The sequence below is a fragment of the Hermetia illucens genome, chromosome 3 (genome assembly GCF_905115235.1).
Source record: "Hermetia illucens chromosome 3, iHerIll2.2.curated.20191125, whole genome shotgun sequence".
Classification (NCBI taxonomy): domain Eukaryota; kingdom Metazoa; phylum Arthropoda; class Insecta; order Diptera; family Stratiomyidae; genus Hermetia; species Hermetia illucens.
Genome location: NC_051851.1, coordinates 40465205 through 40489308, shown reverse-complemented (window position 1 = coordinate 40489308; position 24104 = coordinate 40465205). Strand labels below are relative to the sequence as shown.

Here is a 24104-nt window from a genome sequence, read left to right as displayed (position 1 = left end):
ATGCAGTTGTTATCTAAACTTGGATATTTGGTCAACCACACCTACGCATCGTTGCCGGTTTCTAAAGATATGCTTCGCTCCTCCATGGTTTTCCGAAAGGCTTGTACTCTTTCCCCACTGTCATGCACCAAGTCAACCAATTATATCGACATCATAACGGACTACAGTATTTGCACCACCCGCCAGTATCAGCTGATTGTCCGCTTTCATTTGCTGCTCCCTCTACTCTCATTCGCAGGCAAGCCACTGCACTGTAAGTGGAAAGTGGTTGTTTAGAATTGACTGTGAAAAGCTGGTAAGCCTGTTCGCTGTTACTTACTGTCATTCCACTGTTTACTTTTATCCAGAAATGTCATCATCAGATGTTCGCATAGGATGCAGAGTCATTTGATTGTCAGCGCCGATTAGTTTACTCGAAATTTCGTTGTGCAATTGTGAAAATAGTAAGTGATTGATTTATTTTCAGTATTTGTTCGGGTTCTAGATTATTCTGTAAGGGGATGATGGCGCTGATATAAAGTGCTTTCAATCGCTTCGAATGGCAGTTATATAGCCACGGAGTCACTAGTAGGAAGTATTACGAGGTCACTAATTTGTGAGTAACTAACAGATTTTCAAGTCGTGTCGAAGGGCAAAATAATAGGTTTTAGGTGAAGTGAGTTTCCATTAATGCCAAGGCTCTTTACGTTGTGTTTCGTTACATTTTGGGTAAGTGATTTTATACATTTAATGCTGCTGTTAGGGTGGCATTCATTTCGATTTCCTGTTCATAGTCTAGGAACCTCCTTAAACCGGATGAAAACATAAAGTAACATAAAAGAAGCTATATCTCGTTTTCTTGTAATGATATTGCGGATGACTGCCAAATGACCGGATAGGTTCCATCCAAATAGAGCGATCTAGAAGAAGTCATCGCACTGATAAACTCAGCTAGATGAAAGTGACTCCCAATTAGTCTCTACAGTAAACCGGAGGGATAACTCGTAAATTCAACTGGAATATTACCCGAAAAGTTCTGGCACATATATGGGTATTGTACTGTCCAGGAACTGCATTCTTATTCCATTCATTATCATTATGTTCAATATTACTGTGGTTCAAGTGATAACCTCACAGCAGCATTACAATTAAAACGCACTGAGAAGAAGACTAAGAATTCATAACTCTCTCAATATTGGAAGAGGGTTGCTATGATTGGCAGCGTACTTTGTAAATGGAGTTGCAGTTCTTTAATGGGCTTTCATACTTTATGTGGTTCTGGAGACACCTGTCTTTGGAATACAGAAAAGCCCCTTCTAGCTTGAGAGCAAATAGAGTGATAAAAAAATTACATTAATTTCTTAGTAGTTTTCATTATGCAGAAGTGGCTGAAGAAAGTGCTTTTCTTTATCGATAAGACATTTTGACGATTCCGGTCGTTTCGTTCACTATTTCTTTAAAGATTAGGTCACGGCCTGGTTTCTGATAAGGAAGACCTTCTATTTCCACCTTTAGGTGGTTTCGGTCTTGCGCCTGCTGTTAGATGTGTTTTCCTTCTTTGCACCAGCGCCGGTCATTGTCCTAGAATATGTATGTAGGTTCCGTTGCTCTTCATACAAAATCTGCTGGTCATCCCACAGACACCCCAGCTTCTTCAGGTGTTAGCTTCGCCTACAATGACCAAGCAGTTTTTGGAATTATATTGTTACGTTGTGACAATCAGGGATTGTGTTTCAATCTCTCTGTTCTGGTCATAAATCCCAGGAAACTCAGTGTTGGCTATATTCCCTCCAAGCGAATTGTTACAATCTGAAAATGAAGTGATCTAATATGCTTCAAGGTTAAGGATCAATTTAAAATGTTCCACCGTCAATATTATTATGAGATTTGAGCACTTATAAATGGTTAAATTGCTTTTAAGAAAATTTAATAGCTTCCAGTTTCGACCACCAACGTAACCGAAAAAGACTAACAAAACCTTACACTTCCCTCTAAAAAGGCTACACCGATTCACACGAAATTTGATGGACATATGTGTACTATGAAATCCCCCACATACAGTGACTGATATAAATTTACGAAAATTTTAAAGGGGGTTCCCCATATATGCAAAGGGGATGCAATTTTTTTACGTAATGTACCCGCCGAGGTATCAAACAAAAGGTCTCAATTAGTACTTTCACAAGAAGACTTCAATTCAGACGAAAATTGGGAAGTGGGTGAGTGAGGTGTCAAAATGTGCACACTCAAACTGAGACAAGAGTCATTCTCGGAAACTAACCAAGCCCAAAATCTACGGCCCAAAATACATCCCATTCCGGTATCTACTCAAATAAATTTAATATTAGTACCATATACAGTAAAGAGTCGCAAAATTCAAACTCACGGAAAAGTTTACTAGATTTCGGCCACCACAGAAAACTCTAAAGAGTTAACTTTTCAAACTTCTTTTTCAATTTGATTTTGTGCCAATTGTTACTGTTTGGTTGTTGTTTGCAAGAAACGATAGAACGTTATTGCGATCCGTATTACTCGTTATGAAATATATGGATTCAACCTGTAAAAACAAATATATTATTTAAGTGCAGTGCCCTTGTGAGCCGGAGAAACGGTCAACAATTATCGAGAAATACGTTTTCACCAGAGAGTTCAGTGTTACTAAGGTGGAAGTTTCCAAAAGTAAGGTAAACAGAGAACAGATATATAAAATAGCGTCAAGATCCTGAAAATTTCCTGGAAAATTTTTCATAATGTAGAATAATAATAATATAATAATCGTTGGCGCAACAATCCATATTGGATCAGAGCCTTGAAGTGTGTTAGAGCACTTCATTCAAGACCGTAGCGGTACACTACAGAACACTGTAGGAGACAATGTGGTCAGCATTACGGTTGCCCGAGATTATTACCCTGATTTGACTCAGGTACTCATTCACAGCTGAGTCGACTGCTATCCGACGTCAAGTCACGATACAAATCCCACTGCCACCAGCGAAATTTAAATCGCGGCCTTCCGTATGATAACCCAGTGCTCTAACCACTGAGCTATCCGGACAAGGTAGAATATGAAGAAGAAAACCGGGTCGGCACGGGAATAGCCAGAGGTTGAAGTTCCTTTTCTCCTGAACGGAGTGTTGGGTCTCGAATTGGCGAACGTCGGTGACTTCGGAGAGGCCTGCTCGGACGAGAGCGGTCATTACGTCCGTCCTCAGGTGGAAGCTGTGGAAACCACCTAGGATCATATTCACAGGTTTCTCACACTTCGGAGTATACGAATAAAATTTCTTGGCGTTCGTCGACAAGAAATGTTTGGTTTCGTCGAACTCCTTAATGGTGTTGACGAGGACTTTGGTACACTTTGTACCCTTCTTCATGGTTTATTTATTCGGTAGCTTCTCTAGGTACTCCGAGATGATATCTGGGATAGCCGTATCTTCCTCCTTGATGATGATTAGAGGGATTTTCTCTCTTGCATGTTTTTGGCGCCGCTCGGTACGCTGTTTGAAGTCGAATAGTGCGTCGCTGATGTTGAGACGACGGATGGCATTCTCCATCTGCTCGATCTTTCTCCTGAGTTCGAGGATCGTAAGATTTTGCCGGTGAATTATGCTATTCAAGCTATTTATCCTGCCGACGGGATTGTTCCGTCGGGGTTCTACGGCGATTTGTTCTTCTTCGGCTGCTGAGTCAAACGAGGGCTCAGATAGCACTTCGCCGAGTGACGGAGCGGGCGCTGCGCCGTGCTTCTGGCGTTTAACTTTCACCCATTCGGCCATGGTGAAAGTGGAGTTATCGAGGTGCCTGTAAAGACAGAATGAGACAAAATGTTGACTAAGTGATCGACGACCGAGATGACCGGCCAGCGCAGATGTGGCAGGAAACAGGTTTACGTCTTTAGGTTTAACAATTCATCATTATTACGATTTAAATTGACGTCACACGTATTTTTCCCAAAGTGATCTTCGTCACAATACGTACAAAATTTGACCGAATTTTATTATTTCACTATAAATCTTGGTCCGTTCCTGGAATCTTATCTGCGGCATCTTATGGGCAGTAAGATACTATCGATTATAATCGAACAACGAGGATAGTTGATTTTGGGGACACCCATGACCTTGTACTTATGATTACATGGTTCATCAAACGATTGTCTCATCTTCCTACATTTAATAGTGGCAATATGAAAACGCAAATCGATTATATCCTCATAAGGCGCTCAATTATGGCTGAAATATATGCACCATCGTACAAAAAAGCGTACATACATATCAATTTAAATCGGATATAATGACGCCAGAATGGATTTAAGGGGGTCATCCCGTGTAAAGGCCGGAGGAAGGGCGGAGGTAGATAGCCGCCAAACTCGATGGATGGTGCTCCTCGTAAAGACATTCTAGGCACACTAGACAATACTTTCCACGTGACAAACTATCTCTTATGGATATTGAGGGGATATCCAAGGAACCGCTCTCTGCTCTATGAAACACTAGAGGGTCAAAGGGGGATGGATGTCACGTCGGGGATAGCACAGGGATCCATTCTAGGGCCGGACCTCTGGAACGCTACCCCATGATGGTCTACTTAAACTCGATATGCCAGAAAAGTCGAGTCTGGTCGGTTATGCAAAACAGACTTGATATTAACGCGATGGGTAAGCGGATGGTTTCAACCTTGCCCTGGAAAAAACTGAAGTAGACATCCTGACTAAAAAGAGAATTCCGACAGTGCATATCATTCGGCGAGTCGATAATTGAGTCAAAAACCAGTGGTAAAGTACCTCGGGTTGACTATTGACTCAAAGATGAGCTTTTTTGAGCAAATTAGGGCAGCAGCTGGAATTTCGGCGTTAAGTAGGCTAATGGCAAACATTGGGGGTCGTAAGTTTAGCAGACGACGTCTCCTGACGAGTTCAACGCAGTCTGTCCTGCGTTACGACGCAGAGGTATGGACTGACGCTCTTGGAATCGTAAACGTCCCGCGCAGGTACAGAGAGTCTGCATATCGCACTATCTCTGAACCGGCCGTGATGGTGATCGCGGGAGTGATCCGCGTTGCCCATCTTGCTATGGAGCGTCAAGCTACAAGCGCAGGGGAGGTTGTTGCTCGTGAAGAACGGCAACGCATTGTAGACGAGTGGCAGCTATCTTGGCAAAATGAAACTAGAGGCAGATAGACTGCGCGGCAAATCAGGTGGGTGGCTGAATCGGAGGCATGGTGAGACTGACTATTTCCTTACCCAATTTTTAAGTGAGCATGGAGGTTTTCAGTCTTACTTGCACAAAATTGGAGCTCGGGGACTAGTTCGAAGTAATGTGACAAACGGTTCCAGGCTAGCAAGAAAGCGGGTGTGCGATTGGGATGAAGGCCAACAAAAACCATCACGACAGGAACGACCCCCGGCTAATTAATCAACTACAATCCTTGTTTTATAAATTATTTATTGTCACATTAGCAGCACAAACTAATATGTAAATTCTCTTCTAAATGAATCTGTAACAATTCTCACAATTATAATAACCGAAAGGTGTATTCTCCATTCATGATAATAAACTGGTACCTTTGCATTAATAATCAGATAATTTTCACTTGTATCTTCTGAAAGCGTATGAAATTGCTCTGGTAACAGTTGCAGTGCTTCTATGGAATGTAGCATCAGTTACATCTTTGAAAAAAGAAAGCGATTTCGACAATTTGTTGCTTTCAAGTAGATCTCTGCACTTTGCAACAATCCAATGCTTCTTACACTTCTTCGGTATTAGCCTCATTGGGCTGTATTTGCGCGGAACATCCCATGAAGATTTGGTGCTAACTTCAGAGCTTGCTGACGCTGACTCAACTGGGAATAACTTCTCCAGTTCGTCCAAATCATCGTTACGTAGCTTCTGAAGTTCTTTCTCGCTATATAGAACTAATAAAAACTCGTCCTCATCATCTTCTTCTGGAATCGTTTCAAATTTACTCGATGTGGCAGGCTGGCTCCCAAATGTACTCTGGTTCAAACAATGTTTACGCATGTTGCTATCTGGAGATTGAGTCCCTTGACTGTTTCTTGTTACTTAGAGAGATTTCCTGTTTATCTGACAATATTTTAATGAGGTCGGCTATTTATACTAAATAAATTTTACCTAAAAGTTCTCTCAAGTCAAAATGGTTTATTAGAGGCAGGTATCTTGATACGCTTTTAAATAGGATTAAACCTCTTTTGTTTTTTATTTGATTTCAGAGAACTATTAAGAAATGGATTTGGATTTCATTACTTTTAGTTTATTTTGTTTCTCTCAATTTTTGTTGCCATATGAATCTGTTTTCAATTAAATGAATTTCTTTTAATTCCCCGAGAAATATCTGGGATAATATGGTAAAAGTGAATGTCCTTATTATCAAATGAACTGAATTGCTAAGTATAGAGGTAAAAATTGTTTAAATTAAACATTTTGTTTATTCTTCATCAATAAGGTTGCCACTGCTCCAACACCAGTAGATCAGTGAAAAAGCTCACCTGTATGTAGATCATGTTTTGATGTGATAAGTATCTAAATCAATGAATCTTAAACAAAAACTCAAAAGACTGCCACCGCATACGGCACGGATACATTTTCAAATAAATTGCTTGTCTCATTAGAGTTCTTTTATGAAGCATCAACTTTTTGATTTGTTCCATTGCCGAGGAAAAGTGGTCAATCTATTTCTATTTTCTCATAGTTTTCATTAACACCTAGTTCGGCGAACTCTATGAGGTCGAAATTTTCCGGATATTCGTATAATACGTATGCATCTACGAGAGATTTTCACGAATTACTCTCCTTACAATCATAATGCTCATGAAAGTGAGATGGAAATGTGTATTTTTTATTTTTAGAAATGTTTTGAATGCTCGTTTATAAGAGGACTCTGTTGACTATAGACTAGATCAATATCAACATTTATTCGCCGTTTGCGGTAGGGGAGAAGGGTGTTAGGATTGAATTTTCCAATGAATTTTGAGAAGAATTCAAAAATCCTGCACATTCTCATTGCGCACATTTGTAGGAAGTAATGGGGTTCGTGGGTATGATATGCTGGACAGCGTTATAGGGATTTGATATGAATGAAGACGTTCTAAAGTGGGCAGATATATATTCATAGACGATAAAACGCTGGCCAATTGGCAAATTTATAAGAATGCCAACCGGGAAGCAAAGACAGCGATGGCTGTCACTCGATCTGCCCATTATAAAAATCTTTACGATAAACTGGGCACTCGGGATGGCGAGAGAGATCTGCATCGACGTGCCAAAAGCCGAAACGAATACACACAGGATATCGAACACTTCTGTTGCGTTAATGACAAGAACGGTACTTTGCTTATCAACCATCGGGCCGCAACGAATAGATGGTGGGAATATTTCGAGCAGATTTCAACTGAGCAAATGCTCATCCTCCACTTCCACAATCATTGTTAACATTTGGACCAGTTCCACCTGTTAGCGCAACTGAAGTAGAGGAAGCAATAAAACGAATGAAATCGGGGAAATTTGCAGGACCTGACGAAATCGCATCTGAGCTCTGGAAAGCGAAGAACTGGAACCCAACACTGTGGCTCAGTGAATTGTTTAATCGGGTTATTCAGGAAGGTAGAACACCATCTTACTGCCAAGAAACTACCACATCTCCAATATGGAAAAAGAAAGGTAGTCCAGCAGAATGTTCAAATTACCGTCCGATCCGGTTACTTTCCCATACCATGAAGATTTTTGAATGCATTCTTGACAACCGTATTCTCGAAATCGTTGAAATAACCGTGAATCAAGCCGAATTTGTCAAGAACTGTGGAACTACTGACGCAATACACGCTGCGCGGTTACTCATGGAGAAACACCGTGAGAACCATCGCCTTCTTTACATTGTATTTCTGGATCTGGAGAAAGCGTTTGACCGTGTGCCATACGAACTCATCTGGTATGCTTTACGACAACACTTAGTACCAGAAAAACTCGTGCACTGGGTTTAATTGTTCTATCACGATCCGAAAAGTAAAGTTCGAAGTATGGCGGGTGTATCAAAACCGCTTTGTGTCGCTGTTGCTGCTCATCAAGAAAGCGCCCTTTTACCACGCCTCTTTGTTTAGGTTATGGACACTGTCACATAGGACATCCAACGTCCAGCGCCCTATACACTGCTTTATACAGATGATGTTTTCCTAATGTCTAATAGCAAAAATGATCTCGAGCAACTTGTAATGATTTTTATAGAGATAGGAGATCAAGTCGATCATCCTGAGTGGCCGATAACGACCTAGAGGGAAGAGCTATCCCAAAAAGCTAAACAAATTGGCAAAATTGACCGTGAAGGTCTGCCCACAAAGATTGAAGCTCTATCAAAGCTCTCGGTCGACACGTTCTTGCACGCCTCTGTGCTAGCCAGGCTCGGGAATGTGGGGGGGTCCTTTGAGCGCTTTGATCCCTCACGCTTCATTACTTAAAACAACGTGTCTTTACCGGTGCGTGGGTCCGCACCGGATTTTAAAATCGATTTTACGTAGGAATTCGCGACGGCCTATCGAATAAAACCAGAACGCGAGCTAAATTGGAAAAATAAAAAAAAACGGCTCGACCGCGCGCGTGGAGCCGTTTGTCTCCGGACCCGAGTGCCGCGATCAAGTAGGGGAAGGTCCACGACGGATCACCTTCCCGATTGCCGTCCCTTCCGCCTCAGATCTTGAACGAGGCGCGGCCGGTGAGGTTCCCACCCTTCCTCGACATCCTCCGGCCAGTTATTCTATTAGAGGATGTCCCTTATCATGTGAGTTCCGCGGGAGTAAGGAGGAACTAAGGGGAGGAAGTCCTCAAACCACTTCTTATTATTTACACATCATTTATATAAGTTCAACCGTCATAACAAAAAAACAAAAAAAAATGTGGTATAATTTTTAAGGAAATAAAAAGTCAAAAATTCAGTTCAAAAAAAAAGGAAAAGAGAAGAGAAAAAAAAAAAAACAAGTATGTTAAAATTCAACTATTAATATAAAAAACAATAAAAAAAAGAAAATAAATGATAAAAAAGTAAAAACTAGGACTTACCCAGTTCGTCCCTCCGAGCTCGGCTGGCGGCTGGTGTAACAAGTACTAAAACCAAAAAGAATTTTATATCAAAAAAAAAACAACAATTAAATATCATTAATCATTAATAATAACGGGTTGAACTTGCACGTTTTACTGCCATTCACAATTTGTTCCTCTCCACTAATTGAAATCCTTTTGTTTTCTTATCACCAACCTGTCACTTTTTCTTCCATTCCACTCCGAATTCTTCTTCAAATTTTTCTCCAGATCAAACTTCTTGTCACGCCCGCTGTCCTCCAGATCTCAAATCCAACTCCCAATTCTTCTTCAAATTTTTCTCCAGATCAAACTTCTTGTCACGCCCGCTGTCCTCCAGATCTCAAATCCAACTCCCAGAATTTTTTCTTCCCGCCAAAAACCTTCTCCCAGCAACATTCTCGCTGCCTTTGTTCGTGCACCGCTTTTATTCCCGCTACATAGCCTTTCTCACTCGGCAATGTTGCGGCAACATGCGCATGCGCCTGCAGATGCGGCAAATCATTCCCCTCCTGTCAAGATCAATTCGCTTGAATACATTGAATAATGTGCAATCTGCGGCGAACTTTAAGGCAATTGCACACTATTAAATGCATTGTTTAAGCAAATTAATTAAGAAAGAGCCGAATGAAATTCCGCTCCCGTCGCGCAGCCGCGGTCACTACAGGGCAGCTGGGTTTCCGAGACCCGCTCGAGGAAAGAAAGCTGAAGACCAGTGAGGGCCTCACTGCTGATAGCGGCTGAGTGTTGGCGCTTACGAGGAAAAGTAGACCGAGATCCAAACCCACATTAGGCCTTGAGGTCCTTAGCGTGAGCTACGCCCAGGTTACGACCCTCCATGTCCTCCAGCTCGTATTGAACCGTTCCGACTCGACCGATGACCTTCGCCTTCACGAACTTCCGATCCAATTTGGCATTATATCGTTTTGCTGCACTGCTTAAGTTGAAGAGCCGCTTATACACGATATCTCCGACCTGAAATTCACGAGCTCGGGATCGCAAGTTGTAACCCCTTTCCTGTGTCTCTCTTGCCTGGAGGATTCGCCCTTGAACCTCTGCTCTCAGAATAGCAAGTTTATCCTGAGAACAGATCTCCAAGGTCGCATCAGGTAAGGCGTTCAGGCGTCGTAAGAGGGCGTAGGTACTCCCATGGGTGACCATGCTTTGCCCAAAAACGACGTGATAGGGTGATGTCCCTATCGAGACGTGTTTCGCTGAACGCAAGGCACAGTTGATGGATGACAACTTGTTATCCCAATCTCTTTGATCAGGACCGATATAAGCGCGTATAGCAGCCAACAGTGAGCGATTTACTCGCTCCGAGGCATTTGCCTGCGGGGAGTATAAAGCGGTGTAAATGTGTTGAATGCCATACTGGTTCAGAAGATCGTTGAAAGCCACGGATTTGAACTGTACCCCATTATCAGATGTGATCGACTCAGGGATTCCAAACACATGAAAGATTCTCTTCTCCAAGTATTCAGTCAGCACGTTTGCGGTAAACCGTTTAATCGGCTCCACAAATGAAAACTTTGAGAGAGAATCGAGAACGACTATTGCTCCGATATTTCCTGCGCGAGATCTGGGGTATGGGCCGATCAAATCGATATACAAACGTTGAAATACCCTATCGGAGATGAGCGCTTTTCCCATTAGAGGTTGGAGTGTTTGGTTGGGAGCTTTTGACGTCTTGCACGTTTCACAATTGCGGATATAGTCCTTGACCTGTGAAACCATTTTAGGCCAATAAAACCACAGCCGCAGTCTACCCAAGGTTTTACCAACCCCCCCATGTGCACTCAAAGGATGATCATGGGCACGGGTGATCACCTCCATCGTCAGCTCCTCCGGAATCCAAAGCTTCCAAGCCTGTTGTTCCTGCATCTCATCTCCTGAAGCATGATTGGTTCGTTTGTATACCAATCCATCGCATACCTGCAGATCAGGGAGTTTGTTGGAATTCTCCCTAATACGCTCTATTAATTGCAAATAGTTCGCAGACCGAAAATGTGGTGAATTAAAATCCACGTCTGCGTTGTTCCCACTTCTCTCCAAAGCATCCACCTCCGCTGGTGAATACATTCGAGATAGAGAATCCGGGACCAGATGTTGTGATCCCTTTCTGTGTTTAATGATGAACGAGAATCCTTGAAGCTTCAATGCCCATCTGGCCAGTCTGCCGTGAAGGTCGGACTGGTTCATCAGCCATTTGAGCGAAGCGTGGTCAGTTACCACTTCGAATGTTGTGCCTTCAACATACGCTCGGAATTTGCGCACTGCCTCCACCGCTGCCAGACATTCCAGCTCAGTAACAGTGTAGTTTCGCTGAGGCTGTGTAAGCTTCTTCGACATATACGCTATAGGAACTTCATGTCCCTCCTCTGTCTTCTGCATCAGCACCGCTCCTATGCCATGTTGACTTGCGTCACAATGTATAGCGAAAGGCTTGGAGAAGTCGGGGCTGTGCAGAACTGGAGCCGAGGAGAGACTCGTTTTCAGAGCGTCGAAGGCCGAGATAGCCTCTTCAGACCAGCAAAACTGCCGCTTCTTCTGAAGCATGTCTGTCAACGGTGCAGTCAGCGAAGCGTAATTTGGCACAAATCGCTGATACCACCCACACATCCCAAGAAACCGCCGCAGTTGCCTGACGGTTTTCGGCCGCGGAAAATCTTTGATGGCGTGTACCTTGTCGGGATCGGTACAAATCGTCCCGTTACCGATGATGTGCCCCAAGTATCGAACTTCCTTCATGACAAACTTGCTCTTCCGGATGTTCAACGTCAAGCTAGCGCGTCTCATACAGAGAGCCACTTCGCTTAAGAGCAGCAGGTGCTGGTCGAAGGTCTCTGTAATAAGCAGCAAGTCATCTAAATATACAAAGACTTGATGACGTAAGTGAGCAGGGATGACCTTATCCATCAGTCGCTGCATGGTTTGAGGTGCATTGCAGAGCCCAAACGGCATGGTCACAAACTGATAGAGTGGCCGACCGGGGACGGTGAAGGCAGTCTTATCCTTGGACGCCTCATCCAGAGGAATTTGCCAGAACGCATCCTTCAGATCTAGACTCGTAATGAATCTAGCCTTCGGGAGACGACTGAAAATCCCCTCGATGAGAGGTAAAGGATAAGCGTCCTTCACGGTTACACTATTCACTTTACGTGCATCAAGGCAAAGTCGCACTTTACCAGGTTTCACCACAAGGGTAACTGGCGAAGACCAGGCGCTCTGCGATTCTTCGATGACTCCCAAAGCCAGCATCCTATCAATCTCTTCGTAGAGGAGCTTTTCGATGGCGGGAGAGACTGAGAAGTGTCTCTGTTTAATCGGTTTGTTACCGCCGACATCGATGACGTGTGTCGTAAGACTTGTACGTCCTAAGCCCTCCGACTCGAAAGATGGAAAACTGCCAATGACAGCATCGAGCCTTGCTCGCTGGTGTGTCGTCAACTGGTGTTGATTGACGTTCTCAACATTTTAGATTGAACAAATGGAAGGTACAAATAAGTCCTGTGCGAGATCGAACTTGCGCACAAAATCAGCTCCAAGGTAAAGATTTTGCGTTAACGACGGGATAAGGAGGAACGACATCGATTCCGTCTGATCACGAAACGTGATGTCAGCTGACACTCTGCCTACTGTCGAGTGGCTAGTCCCGTCAGCCGTCCTGAGATCGATGCGTAATCTCTCCCACTTGTACCGACCGTCGTTAATAATTTTCCGGGCGAAATCCGAAGCTAAGCAACTTACAGTGGCTCCGGTATCAATCAGTCCTGAAACACGCTCACCCAAGACTGTGACATCCGCATACGGGCGAATATCATTATTGGGCCGACTCGTGAGAATGGCAGAGTAGTAAAGACGACGGTTGTGCATTATTGGCATCCAATATTGGCGTAAGCGAAGAGTTGAGCGCTTCGGTTTTTTCGTTGCCATCTCTGCTACTCCGAAGATCCGTTCTCTGGCCGCTTGATATTGTTGCAGTCTTACGTGCAACGGCCTCAGAACCGAAAGCATCGGTTTCCTTGAAACAATTGGTGGTGGGGTCAAATCCGGGTCATGTTTGAGTTATCGGACCGCTTCAACACGGTAACTTTCGGAGTTACTGTGGAAGACGTTGTCGCAATGCCTGCGCAGTCACGTGCGTCCAATGCAGGAACGCCCTGATGACTGGGGCTGGGCTCTGGAACTCGACAATTTGGACATACGGGCTTACGAGTGTTCGGGCGCCCGCAACCGAAACAAAAGACTTTGGGATCCTCCCAACAGTCTTCAAACAAATGTCCAATCTGCCGACAATTCCAGCAGACCAAGTTCAAATCTCGATTCTGAATCTCAGACTGAGGATTTCCTGAAATGCTCTTTATGTCAACACCCTCTTCAGATTCAGCAGAATAGCTGTGTAATTGGTGAGAGAGCCTGCTTGCGAGACGCTCCTCTAAAATTTCGCTCTGCTGCACTAACTTACGCAGCTCGCGAACCGTACTAGCCGGAAAATAGAGAAGTTGCCTCTGAACGTCAGGTCTCAGCCCACGACGTAGCAACTCTACCAATTTGTCTTCCGTTAAGGAATTTTCTAGCCTATTGGCTAGCGAACGCACAGCTTTATAATAACTGTCGAAATCTTCGGATGGACCTTGCATGCGGTCTCGCATCAGTTCAAGGATATCCCAGTCATCTAGAGAATCCTTAAACTCACGGCGAAGAGCCTCACGAAAAGAGGTCCACTCGATTCGTCCGACAGACTGGTGGTAGTCCCAGTACCAATCTGCTGCTCTGTCTCTGAGAAGGGTGTGTACATAAGTACACAGCAGGCCAAAATCCCCCTGTAAGGTTGTGTTGGTCAAAGCCTCCACGCGGAACAAGAATTGGTTGATGGGCAAAGTTTTCGATGTGCCATCAAAAACCAAGTCCCAGGATGCCAAAATTGAATACACACGATCTGCTGATTTTGTATTAAGTGGTCGTGCCTGGCATCCATACGGCGAGTCGTCCTCGTCAGAGTCGGTAAAATCGTACATATAGTCGAGTCCGGATCTGTCGTCATGTCGTTGAAAGTTCTCGGATCCGGACCTGTCGTCAAGTCCGTAAAAATCAATGTCACGTCTATGGTCATGTATGTAAAAATTATCTTTATTCTGTCCATAGTCACGTCTGTCCTCAAAATGTACTGCACGAGTTGAAGCAGGCTGATGTTGAGCTGCCTGATGCACTGAGTGCGTGTTCGGGTTCGAGTTTCGAAGCGGAACACATTGCTCTCGAACCGATCCTTCAACTCGTGAAGCGTCCGTCGCCCTAGCATCCCGCGTGGAAGGATCAACCCAACCCACAGGATCTCTCCTCGCCGCCTCATGCCACCATCAGTCGTCACGGCGTGCTGGCAGGTCAAGCTCAGCTGAGCTCCATTGACCTGGAGGTAACGTGGAAGGAAGGCGATAAAGGTCGCGAGACCCGTGATCTCGTTGATGAGACATGTGGTTAATTAAAATAAAAAAAAAGAAAATAAAATTGGAAACGACCAAAAGGAAGTCCAAGAAAAAGACGAAACGAAATTCCAAAGCGAAAAGAAGCAATAAATTGGAAAAAGAAACGAAGTATATAGAAAAAAGAGTAAAATGATCAAATCAAGCAAAAAGAAGAAATGAAGAAAAAATAAAAAAAAATAAGGCAAACTAAAGGAAATAAAAAATTAACTATATAATAATCTAAATCGAACGATAAGAAAAGAAAAGAAAAAAAATAATAATTACGAGGACTCCTCTCTCTCCAAATTGTCAACTCCATATTCAACTCCCGCAGAACTCTCGGATGACTAAAATGCCATCCCAACCTCATAAATTTTCTCATCTGTGTGCAGAACTTCCACACACAGTGTTTTCTAAGAAGAGACAACAATCGAGTTGCTCCCCGTCGCAGAATATTCAATAAAAAGAACAAGCAAAAATGGAACGCGAGAATTCAATCTTCCTCGTCTGGAGTCAGAGAACAAAGTGAAGATGAATCATTGAGGACGGAATGGCACAGCATATAGCCGACTACCTCCGTATTCCATCAAGGATCCATCTCACCCGTCACTTCCTCCCTACGAAGAAGAAAGAATATTTAATTTTCTTTAAAATTCCGAAACGAAGAGATAGCCGTTTCACATTAAGGTAGGGAAGGACACTCCTCAGAAGCTCGGACGGCAATACCTTTCAGCTTATAGCCGCAAAGGCCCGTAGATCCAGAGACTTCTGGGAGGCAATCACCTACGAGACGTTAAGTCTCAAGACAAACACAACAAACGACTAGCTCTTTTGGTATTCTACCAAGGATAGGGCAGGAAACTCTACGTTACAAGGTGGGAAAGGAAATTGAGGCTTAGGAACACTTGCTTCCGGGGAAAAAGGCGTGATACCTAAAACTAGAAATCTGAAGACAAGTGTACGTGGAGCCTAGCCGGGAACAATATTGAGAATCTATTGATTCTCTATCCGACACCACCAAACGAAGTTGTGAGCCGGAATAGGCTATCTTCCACTTGATTCAGGAAACCTGTAAATAATAAATTATGCCTGAATCCAGGAAATGTTGGGCCCCACGTTGGGCGCCATTTGTAATGATTTTTATGGAGATATGAGATCAAGTCGATCATCCTGAGTGGCCGATAACGACCTAGAGGGAAGAGCTATCCCAAAAAGCTAAACAAATTGGCAAAATTGACCGTGAAGGTCTGCCCACAAAGATTGAAGCTCTATCAAAGCTCTCGGTCGACACGTTCTTGCACGCCTCTGTGCTAGCCAGGCTCGGGAATGTGGGGGGGTCCTTTGAGCGCTTTGATCCCTCACGCTTCATTACTTAAAACAACGTGTCTTTACCGGTGCGTGGGTCCGCACCGAATTTTAAAATCGATTTTACGTAGGAATTCGCGACGGCCTATCGAATAAAACCAGAACGCGAGCTAAATTGGAAAAATAAAAAAAAAAAACGGCTCGGCCGCGCGCGTGGAGCCGTTTGTCTCCGGACCCGAGTGTCGCGATCAAGTAGGGGAAGGTCCACGACGGATCACCTTCCCGATTGCCGTCCCTTCCGCCTCAGATCTTGAACGAGGCGCGGCCGGTGAGGTTCCCACCCTTCCTCGACATCCTCCGGCCAGTTATTCTATTAGAGGATGTCCCTTATCATGTGAGTTCCGCGGGAGTAAGGAGGAACTAAGGGGAGGAAGTCCTCAAACCACTTCTTATTATTTACACATCATTTATATAAGTTCAACCGTCATAACAAAAAAACAAAAAAAAATGTGGTATAATTTTTAAGGAAATAAAAAGTCAAAAATTCAGTTCAAAAAAAAAGGAAAAGAGAAGAGAAAAAAAAAAAGTATGTTAAAATTCAACTATTAATATAAAAAAAACAATAAAAAAAAGAAAATAAATGATAAAAAAGTAAAAACTAGGACTTACCCAGTTCGTCCCTCCGAGCTCGGCTGGCGGCTGGTGTAACAAGTACTAAAACCAAAAAGAATTTTATATAAAAAAAAAAACAACAATTAAATATCATTAATCATTAATAATAACGGGTTGAACTTGCACGTTTTACTGCCATTCACAATTTGTTCCTCTCCACTAATTGAAATCCTTTTGTTTTCTTATCACCAACCTGTCACTTTTTCTTCCATTCCACTCCGAATTCTTCTTCAAATTTTTCTCCAGATCAAACTTCTTGTCACGCCCGCTGTCCTCCAGATCTCAAATCCAACTCCCAGAATTTTTTCTTCCCGCCAAAAACCTTCTGCCAGCAACATTCTCGCTGCCTTTGTTCGTGCACCGCTTTTATTCCCGCTACATAGCCTTTCTCACTCGGCAATGTTGCGGCAACATGCGCATGCGCCTGCAGATGCGGCAAATCATTCCCCTCCTGTCAAGATCAATTCGCTTGAATACATTGAATAATGTGCAATCTGCGGCGAACTTTAAGGCAATTGCACACTATTAAATGCATTGTTTAAGCAAATTAATTAAGAAAGAGCCGAATGAAATTCCGCTCCCGTCGCGCAGCCGCGGTCACTACAAACTTGTCCAAGAATGTGTCCAGTGTTATCCACCCTGCCGCCCTCTATGGTTCTGAGCGTTGACTGATTATAAAAGACAATGGACGGTGTCTTGCGGCGTCACGCTCCCTGCCCGCAAAAGAAAGCGAGATTTGATTTGACGACGGTGATGTCGAAACTTTTTTCATGGACCTATAACTGACTAGTTTCGGACCAATGGTAATGTCGCCACTGCAATAGTCATCGCTTTGTACTTTAAACTACAAGCAATACCCCTTTGTAAATTATAATCCCTTTCCCTTCTTTTGCTTGGGTCCCTTTTGTTATTCCGACTGCAACCAACCGAAATTGCTACTTAACGGATTTTACACTGAACGCGATATAATTTTCAGGGGAAAATATAATCCTATATTTTTCACTAAAATACTATATCTTAATAATTTGAGATTTGAAGGTCCAATCGGGCCCTCTTCCAAAACTCCGCGAGTTTCAAGCCCCCAGTTCGGTCCCTATGCATAAAAGGACACTCAGCTACGCACCAGCCTCGAGCTGTTAACCTCGTACGTGTTTTCACCCAGACAGTGGTGCAGTCAGATCACAGCAACCGCGCAATATTTCACTTTAACCAGAAACAGACGTAAGTTCAAAATAATTAAATCTGTGTGCAAACAATAACAGAAAAAGTTTAATGACCATTTCCCAAATGTTAGAAAGCGTCTATATTGATCTTGAAACATTTAAATGAATTTTAGGGTTTCGTGGGAAGTTAAAATGTATGTAGATTAAAATGTACAATTGAAAAATAAAAATGATCATCTCTGAATGATTATTTTAAAATGATTGAATGTCTGGATGAAATTGCCTGAAAACAGTGTAATCGAGTTGTTGAAGGGAGCTATGTAGGAAAAAAGGAAATATACAAATGAATGGATTCCTCATCCGGTCGTCACAGGGCAAAGAGAACTAAGTGATGTGTATGCTGAGACGTCGCGGATATATATGTTTACAGTATGTAATGTATCTTCGGCTCAGAAAAACATTGATTACTTATATCCACATGTTTCATTCTGACATCGGATATCAGATCATTTGCTAAAACCATCTATCCATCTAATTTCGCCGCTAGTTGATAACTTACCAATCTTTGAACTCTTGTCAGTGTGTCACAATGAAATCCTCGTATGGTTGTTGACAGACAACAGAGCCTACTTCAACTTACAAAAATTGTTCCACGTTTCACCATAAGGTTAAAATTCTTCGTGTACAAGGCGATGATCTTGCCAGTCCTCATGTATTCCTCGGAGACTTGCTATTCGCTTAAACCTTCCCGAACATCCTTTTCCTATTTTCTTAGTGGACAACCCCTTTCACTACTGACCTCCTTCCACGCCCTGGGTGTAATATTCGTCGACAAACTTCGTTTCAATTCCCACTTCGTTGACATCATCAATAGGGCTTCCGAACTCTGGTTTGGTTTGGTCTGATTTTATCCTACGTTCCTCCTCCGACTTTACCTCAATTCAGCCCTCCTTAATACTCCCTTAACATAATATTCCCTGTTAGAACCATCCCTGGTGTGTTGTCTGGTCCCCCTTCCGTATTTGTGACTCCCGCGCTCTTGAAGTTGTACAACGCAAATTCAATCAAACTCTCTTTTATAAAAAGAACCTTCCACGGGTTGACTATCCGTGACAACTCCGCACCCTCAATCTCTCCTCCCTGCAGCAACGCTGTATCTTCCTTAATTTGTGTACTCTTTTCAAACACTGCAATTGCCTGATGGACTGCTCTGCCAACTCGCATATTGGTTTCCCCATCGCCTCTCATAACACACGTGATGCGGAAATTTTTGAAGTGCCCTTTGCGAGCTCGAGATTTACTTCCACTCTCCGATCCCGAGGTTGTGCCGGTCCTACAACACCCTACAGCTTGGGTCCTTTTGACTCTGTCTCCTTCTCTAGTTTTCTAGTTCGGTACCATCGTTGGCAAAAACCACGCTTCCTAGATATACAAATTGATCGACGCCTTCGATGTTCTGCCCGTTAATGCAGATAGGGAGGGTGCGATGACCCTTCAAACTGAGAACCTTGGTTTTGTTAGTGTTTATCTTCAGTCCAACTCTACTGGCCTCTCTCAAATCCTTTTGACAAGGTCAATAACCCGGTGTGAGAGCAAACAGATGTGATCAGCTTAGCCGAGGTGTGGAAAGATACCATAGTCCATTGAATTCCTCAACGTCCTCCGGACAAGGCAGCATGGAGAACTTCACCGATAACAAGAAGAAATCATATCGGTAACTGGATACAACCCTGATGGATTCCGCTTTGAACCTCAAAATCCTCCAAGATTCTACCTCGGTGCAGCACGCGACATTATGCGCAATCATATGTCGCTCTGATAATAGCTATAGCCTCTTCTTCGTAGACCACTCCAGATACATTCCATGTTCAAGCTATTGAAAGCTTTCTCGAAATTGAGGAAGAGCAGATGCCACGAAGATCTAAACTCCGCGCATTGTTCCAAAATGATCCGTAGGGTATTGATGTCAATGCAGGAAGATCCAGAGCGAAAACCTGCTTTCATGATGCGTTCCAGTATTATTTTAGCTATTATCTTTGCGACGGCAGATACCTCTCTAATTGTTACACTCAAAAGAAGTGTCCTTCTTTGGAATTTTGATGATAATCTCCTTCTTCAATTCTCTGGGAAAGGTCTCGTATTCCCAAAATTTCCGTACAAGTGAAAGTAGCAGATCTGCAGTAACTGCAGCGAAAAATATCTCTACGAGAGACCCTCAATGCCGGCGCCTTTACTCTGCTTGAGTGCATTGATGACTGAAATGATTACTCTTCTGCTTGGAGGAACAGTCCGTATCTGTATATTATGGTGACTAGCCATTTCATCCACCAGAGGTTAATGTCAGCACCTCTCTTGTTCCACACATCCAACAGGCAACTCCTAAATCTACTGCTGACCGCGAAGTGGTCAATCTGATTGCTCGTACGGTATCGGTTAGCTGAAACCCAGTTGACCTTCTAACAGGCTCTGTGCTTCAACAATGTGCCACCCATGACGAGGTGGTAGTAGTTGTAGAAATCCACGCCATTGTCTTTGCGGTCGCCAAGACGTGTTTTCTCGTTACATGTCCAAGCAAGGTGTTATCAGATCCCACCTTGACATTCAGATTACCCATTATGATTACAATGTTACCTATAGGGAGCGTAGCATTATATAATTTTGACACTCCTTTACCTGGACCGGAATCTTACAGTCAGAATCCTGTCAGAAACCGGCTACCAAGTCGAGAGAGTGCGCCTTTGGGTGGCCGTCAGAAACAACCCGACACCGGATTCGCCTCTGCTACCACTTGGCTTTACAAAGTACAAAAGAATATTGCCATTGATTTGGCTAGAGGAAGAGGAGTATTCTCCAGAATCCCACCATCTTACTTCACTAAGGCCCAGAATGTCCAACTTATATCGCATAGTCCGCTTTCGATACCCTGTGGTCTTCGGCATGAGATTAGTCCCTATCCGAGGAGTTGTTGACGTTTCGGAAGCAAAAAAGTTTCAAAATTTGCAGGTAGCTGGCCCACATGAATGCTGGGCGACTATAAAACACAGTGAATGACACTTCGCGATAATAGAGACAAAGATGTTGCGTTAGACCAGTTCCCAGAAATGGGAATATCCGTGATCTATATGGGGTTGCATCGATCATGGGAAAATTCCGAAAAAAGGCGTCTTCAATGGTATAAGCGGTAATGACAACTGACTTGCTACGGTTGGTCTGAACATCGAAGCCAATGGGAAACAACCAAAAGGCTGATCGAAACAACAATGGCTTGATATGCTAGATGGTGATTTAAGAGCCTTTCGTTTTTATCCAAATGGCAAATAGCAAAATGGGGCAATGGATGAAGACGAGTCAAGCCCCCTTCTGAGACAAAAGTTAAAAAAGTAAAAAAGATTGCAGAAAGCAACCAGGAATTCGACTCAGATATTTTAAGTAAATATAAGCAATACCTGCGTTATTTATTCATCTTAAAAGATAATATAAATTGTTAAGATGTAATTTTGTGTGGAATTTCAAGCGGATCAGTGAAAATGGAGACCAAAAAATGTCATTTGAAGCGAATGGAAATTTTTAATGAATACCAAAATGCATTTGGGTCTAATGCTCTTTTACTGAAAATTGTTTCAAATTGATTTGTAGGATACCAGGCTGGACACTTTTCCTCGGAGGACAAATCGCGTAAAGGTTGTCCAAAATTTTCCACTGATAATAAGAATGTGACCCTAGGAAAGCTAAAATGGACGAAGATCTCAGGTTAACCGAAGAAATGAATGCCAACGAACTGGGCTTGAATGCCATGATTGTGTCATTAATATTTGATCAGAATCTGGGATACAAGAAAAAATCTTCTCGATGGATTTCACGCATTTTAAGTAACGCTCAAAAATAGGCTCTAAAAACGGCCAGTCTAGCATCCTCGATAAAATCGTTACAGCTTGGTTCTACAAGTACCACCCCGAAACCAAACAGCAGTCTATGGTGTGGAGCCCAGAAAGAGCCAATCCACTCGTCAAGGCAAGGCAACAAAAGTAATTATGTCAATTTATTTCACTGGGACCAAGATTGTAGCTGATATTCCTTTGGAGGCTTGTCAGACAGTAACAGCGAAAGTGTTTACCACAAGTTTTCGAAAATTCATTTGCAGTGAAGCCAAAAAAGGAACTTCGAAGCTACTTTTTACACCACGACATTGCGTCACCTCATGCAGCGGGAAAAACGAATAACTTTATTGCACTCTCAGGCATTGAAGAATTTCATCCAACTCCATATTCCCCTGTTCTGGAACCATGTGATTTCTGGTTATATCGAAAAATAAAGAAAAATTTGAGAGGAAGACTCTTTACTTCTAATGAGGAAATTCGCCGACATTCAGAAGCTGCAAAAGGATCATTTCAAGTAATGATTCAAAAGGTAGATTTATAGAGGAAATGCATTGAAATCAATAGAAATTACGTCGAAAAAAATCCAAACTGATAAGGATTAGTAAAGATGGAGAAAATTACCCTTTATCCACATTTTTATTTAAATTAACCGAACTTTTGTTAGTCCCGTCGTATTGTAGTAAAATATACTCTCGGTAAAATAGATCGAAACCCACGATGAAAGAAAACTAAATCAACTTTTCCCGTCGTTCCCGTACTATTGCGATTTAAGATACTTTTCAAAAGGTGTGTAGGCTGGGCATGCTGTTGATGTGCTTCTTTACGTTTTTGAAATTTTTCACAAATAAGATCAGTTGTCTTTGCCAGCCTAGGAAAAATAACGAACATTACCTATCTTAAGTGGCGTAGATTTCGCGACTATCAAAACGGGATTTGCATCAATTTCAGTTCGAATTATTAATTGTTAAGATAGGGATCAGATTCGCGCTTACGTTTTACATATAAAGGAATATCTTGCAAATACTCATGAGTGGCGTCTGGGCATGAAAAACGAGGAAATAATGTCGTCGTCGTTGACTTTTCTTGCACATATATGATATTCTATTTTCATAACGCAAAAAGATTTATTGGACTTGGACACTGCAGCGCGACGTTGTGCTTCTTGTTCCCGTGTTTTCGGTTCATTCAGGTGATATTGCTTCTGGTGGCGGTGGCTAAGTTATTTTGCCAAGACGATAAAGTGTGACAATTTTGTGGAATATCAGTTGGAATCTTGTGTGGAAGTGCCGTTCTATATTTAGTATTTATTAGAAATTTTTCCTGTAAAAGTCGTGAGTATTTTTTTCTGAAAATTAACACACAGTTTCCGTTTTTATTTAAATTCAATTTCCTTTTCTTCAAATTTATGGTTGATTCGGTTAAGCCAATAAAGCACGAGTGTAGAAGTTTTAAAAAAATCTTCTATATCGTCAGAGTTTTTTTCAACTTTATTGATTTAAGTATAGTCTCAAGGATTAATTTAAGATATTTTTTCTAGTAATTTGTATTTTAAGAACAAAGAAAGGAGATAATTTTTATTATTTAAAAATATTCAACTTGCCAACATTTGTTCGTTTGTTTATGATTCGATGCAACAAAGGAATGAATTATCGTGTGCAACTCGTGCATCGCCCGTGCTTTACATATTATCAATACCTAAAGCTTCCCATATAGTACCAGAAACTGCAAATATCCATAGAATTTCTTTTGTGGTTTATATGAGATGTTCTCACTCTTCATTCATAAGATGATTAAATTTCGTGGATCAAATCAATTAAAGCTTCTACTCAACTGCTTCTACTTGTCTTCAAAATACATGATTTTATAGAAAAGTCTTATTAAACTTAACACACCAAATTTGCAGGAATTTTCCATGCAGTCATAAAAATTATAATAAAAATAAAAAACCTTAGACTAGGTACATAAACAAAATACTGAACAGAAAAATTGCAAGTTTTACCAGATGTATTTAGTCACTATCTGAAGTATTCGAAACTTCCTCTGTAGTATATTCTCTTTCGGTTGATGTATAATACTTAGTGAATGTGAAAAATTGAATGGTGGCAACTGGTCAGATGGAGCTCTGACTGCTGGTAAACTTGGGACATTGGGATTAATCGATTCTAGACTTTTTAGTAGTCTTCCGCAAACTACCTATGACTGGGTCTGAAGAAAGTAGAAGTATGGTTAATAGTAGAGGTGCGCAAACATTGCCTGTAGGTAATGTGATATCATATCAATTTTCAAAAAGAGGTAATATCATATTACGATGATGCTTGGTAATGCGGTAATGTTAGGTGATGTTGTTATGTTTGGATTGGGCCCGATGATGGTAATGTAATATCATACTTTCAGGTGATGTCGGTTTTGTAATACTGTAATACTACATACATCACCTACCCATCTCTGCTTAATAGATAGTTGGAGATCTCCTTCTAGTGTGATGTTCTCTAAATCTCCGGAAGTCCTTGTTTTAAGCTTTCTGGGCCTCTTCAGTTCGTTGACCAAGAGGTCTAAATGATC

General features: G+C 42.3%; 1 protein-coding gene across 3 annotated transcripts in view; it reads left to right on the top strand.

The window, feature by feature from the left end:
* Positions 1-326: 326 nt before the first annotated feature.
* LOC119651060 overlaps positions 327-24104 on the top strand; it is a 66315-nt gene continuing 42537 nt past the window's right edge. Inside the window, exon 1 of one of the 3 annotated variants that reach the window (XM_038054391.1) lies at positions 327-443. The gene's annotated coding sequence lies outside the window, so the exon portion shown is untranslated. Of the gene's footprint in view, positions 444-530; positions 709-22468; positions 22874-24104 lie in introns of those variants that run through there. The other 2 variants (XM_038054392.1, XM_038054390.1) reach the window with 2 other exon arrangements.